We start from the raw sequence: 4,529 nt of genomic DNA on the forward strand, positions 1-4,529 counted from the left end.
TTCTGGCGTTGAACTCCAACTTGTAACTTGTTTCTGGCGCTGGACGCCAGATTGCAACATGGAACTGGCGTTGAACGCCAGTTTACGTCGTCTATCCTTGAGCAAAGTATGGACTATTATATATTGCTGGAAAGCCCTGGATGTCGACTTTCCAACGCAATTGAGAGCGCGCCATTTGGAGTTTTGTAGCTCCAGAAAATTCTCTTTGAGTGCAGGGAGGTCAGAATCCAACAGCATCAGCAGTCCTTTTTCAGCCTGAATCAGATTTTTGCTCAGCTCCCTCAATTTCAGCCAGAAAATACCTGAAATCACAGAAAAACACACAAACTCATAGTAAAGTCTAGAAATGTGATTTTTAATTAAAAACTAATAAAAATATACTAAAAACCAACTAAATCATACTAAAAACTAAGTAAAAACAATGCCAAAAAGCGTATAAATTATCCGCTCATCACTCGTGGCGACCTATAACGGCATACAATGTGATTTCTAATAAAAGAAATGATGGTATTGGCATCGTCAAGGCGGGTAGGTATTGCTTCTACCCACTTTGACACGTAGTCACCCGCTAACAGAATATATAGATACCCACTTGAGTTGGGAAATGGTCCCATAAAGTCAATGCCCATACATCAAATATCTCACAGAACAACATAGGTTGCTAAGGCATCTCATCCCTTTGGAACGTGTTTCCCGACTTCTGACACTGATGGCAAGGCACACAAAACCGGTTAGCATCCTTGAATAAGGTTGGCCACCAGAATCCACAATCCAACACCTTTTTAGCTGTCCTTTGTGGGCCAAAGTGGCCACCACATTCGGACGAATGGCAAGCTTCAAGAATAGGTTGAATTTTAGATTCTGGCACACATCTTCGTATTACTTGGTCCACGCACCTCTTCCACAAGTGAGGGTCATCCCAAATGTAGTATTTGGAGTTACTCCTCAACTTGTCCCTTTGGTTTTTAGAAAAGTTGGGAGAGAAGATTTTCGCAACCAAGTAGTTTGCCATTGGGGCAAACCAAGAAAAGCTATCCAACACAGCATGCAAACTATCCAATGGGAATGAGTCATTGATCGGAAATGGGTCAAATTTCAAATTCTCAAGGCGGCTTAAATGATCCGCAACCAAGTTTTGTGACCCACTCCGGTCCCTAATCTCAATGTCGAATTCTTGCAAAAGCAAGATCCAATGTATGAGTCTAGGTTTTGACTCATTCTTTGTCAATAAGTACTTTAAAGCTGCATGATCTATGTATACCACTATCTTGGATCCTAGCAAATAAGATCTAAATTTATCTAAAGCATGAACAATAGCTAGGAGTTCCTTTTCTGTAGTGGTATAGTTGGATTGTGCTGCATCCAGTGTTTTAGAAGAGTAAGCAATGACATAAGGGAGTTTACCATCGCGCTGTGCAAGCGCGGCACCTACAGCATGGTTTGACGCATTGCACATTATCTCGAATGGCAACGTCTAGTTTGGGCCTCGCACAATCGGTGCTATGGTGAGAACTCTCCTTAACTCTTCAAACGCTTTCACACATACATTGTCAAACTCAAAGTCCACATCTTTTTGGAGCAGGCGCGACAATGGCAAAGCAATTTTGCTGAAATCCTTGATAAAGCGCCTGTAAAACCCTGCATGTCCCAAAAACGAGCGGACCTCCCTCACAGATGAAGGGTGAGGTAAAGTGGTGATAACATCGACCTTGACCGGGTCTACAGAAATTCCTTCACTAGATACCACATGTCCTAACACTATACCTTGCCTTACCATAAAGTGACATTTTTCAAAATTCAAGACAAGGTTAGTGTCAACACATCTAACTAAGACCTTGGCCAAGTTCTCTAAGCAACAATCAAATGAAGTTCCGTAAACACTAAAGTCATCCATAAAGACTTCCAGACAATTCTCCATTAGATCGGAAAAGACACTAGTCATACACCGCTGAAAAGTAGCAGGTGCATTACATAGTCCAAATGGCATTCTTTTGTAGGCAAAGGTGCCAAAAGGGAAAGTAAATGTTGTCTTTTCCTGATTTTCAAGGGCAATGTGAATCTGAAAGTAACCAGTGAATCCATCAAGAAAGCAATAATGGGATTTACCCGCCAAACAGTCCAACATCTGATCGATAAAGGGCAAAGGGTAGTGGTCCTTTCTTGTAGCGGCGTTCAACCTCCTATAATCGATGCACACTTGCCACGCATTTTGTACTCTCTTGGTGACCACTTCACCATCATCCTTTTTAACTGCAGTGATGCCCGATTTCTTGGGAACAACCTGGACCGGGCTCACCCATTCACTGTCAGAAATTGGGTATATGATACCCGCATCAAGTAGCCTAGTGACCTCCTTCTTTACCACATCAAGGATGGTCGGGTTGAGCCTCCTTTGCGGTTGCCTAACCGGCCTAGCTCCCCCTTGGAGAAATATACGATGCATGCACTTGCGAGGGTTAATCCCCACAATATCGGCTAGGCTCCAACCGATTGCCTTCTTGTACTTTCTTAGAACATCTAGGAGCTTCCCTTCTTCCTCACTAGAAAGCTCACTAGCAATAATGACTGGAAACTTTTGGTTGTCCTTTAATAAAGCATACTTCAAATGAGATGGAAGGGGCTTCAATTCACTCCTTGCCTCAAGCTGAGGTTTCTTTTCATCAAGCTCACGGAGTTCACTCTCAACAACTTTCTCTTGTTCATCCTCTTGGTCATCCGTCTCTTCAACAATAGGGTAGCACAACTTGTTGTGGTCTTCTTCTCGCACTTCCGCTACCATTTCATCGATTACATCACATCGGAGAACAGAATGCTCTTCGGGAGGATGCTTTATGGCTTCTTCCAAATTGAACTTGATAGTTTTGTCTCCAACCTCAAAGGAATATGTGCCGGTGAAGGCATCTAACTTGAATTTAGAGGTCTTAAGGAAGGGTCTACCAAGTAAAACAGAAGATGAGCTTCTATTTTCTGTTGGAGGCATTTCAAGGATGTAGAAGTCAACCGGAAAGACCAAGTCCTTGATTGCCACAAGTACATCTTCTGCTATTCCCATCACAGTTATCACACTTTTATCGGCTAAGGCAAACTTCGCCGCCGACTTCTTTAATGGAGCTAAATTCAACTGCACAAAGATAGAAAGTGGCATAATACTTACGCAAGCTCCTAGGTCACACATATAGTCATGAAAAGTGCGCCCACCAATACAACAAGACACCAAACAAGGTCCAGGGTCACCACATTTCCTTGGAATAGGTTCCATCAAGGAAGAAATTGAACTACCCAAGGATAATGTCTCTAACTCTCCTATCCTATCCTTGTGTGTACACAAGTCTTTCAGAAATTTTGCATACTTCGGAATTTGTTGGATAGCATCAAGAAGTGGTATGGTTACCTCAACTTTCTTGAACACTTGAATCATGTTTAAATCGAATTCCGGCGTCTTCTTTGCTTTCTTCACCAATGAAGGGAATGGGATAGGAATGGACTCATCCACTATAGCTTTCCTCTTGGGTTCCTTAAGGCTTACTCCTTCTTCATCATGCCTTTTGTCTACCTCCTTCTCTTCATGTGGAGCTTCAACAACCACTTCTTTATCATGAATATCTTCCATGACCCTAGGAGGTATCTCCTCTAATGTAGTCTCTGACCATAGAGTGATGGCGTTGAGACCACCCTTGGAGTTTGGTTGGGGTTGGGAAGGAAGGCTAGAAGAGCTTAAGGGTAGGTTGGTGTTGTTGGAGGAGGACATGGACATCTTCGAAATCATATCAATGATATTGGCCAATTGAGCACTCATGGCCTTGAATTGAGCCTTATAGCACTCTTCCCATTTATCCACAGTGGCTCTAAGCTCATCAACTTGATTGGTGGAAGATGAAGAGGATTGGTTAGATTGTTGTCTATGGTGTGGTGCTTGGTACTTGGTGTAGTTATTTTGGTTTTGGTTGTGGTGATTTTGGTTGGCTTGGTGGTTATTGTTGTTGTGGTGGTATTGAGATGAAGATTGGTTGTTGTTGTAATGAGAAGAAGAGTTGTTCCATCTTTGGTTTTGATTGCTCCCTTGTGCATTATCCATCCACCGTTGATTTTGATTACTACCATGAGAGTAGTTGTTTTGGCTTTGAGAAGGATAGGGCGGACGGTTGTTATAATTCACATTGGCCACGACAAGGGCATGCTCCTCTTAAATTTGATGGCATTGATCGGTGTAATGTGTGGTGCTAGAGCACAAACCACAAATTCTAGGAGGGCCCTCAAGTTGAGCAACTTGAGGTGGGGCTTGGATGGCTTGGATTGAGTAGTATTCCTTTTGATATTTTTGTATTTGTGTGAGGATAGTGATCATGTCCCCAAGCGCCTTGGTCAAGCTTGCTTCGGAAGGGGATGGTTCTACCACACCCTTGAGAGGATTACTTCTCACCCTTACATGTTGTGTAGCCTCGGCAATATCATTTATCAATTTCCAAGCTTCTCCTTCCGTCTTGTTTTTCAAAAGGGAACAGCCACTAGAAGCGGTGAGCAATCTTCTA

The sequence above is a fragment of the Arachis ipaensis genome, chromosome B02, assembly GCF_000816755.2.
Source record: "Arachis ipaensis cultivar K30076 chromosome B02, Araip1.1, whole genome shotgun sequence".
Taxonomy (NCBI): domain Eukaryota; kingdom Viridiplantae; phylum Streptophyta; class Magnoliopsida; order Fabales; family Fabaceae; genus Arachis; species Arachis ipaensis.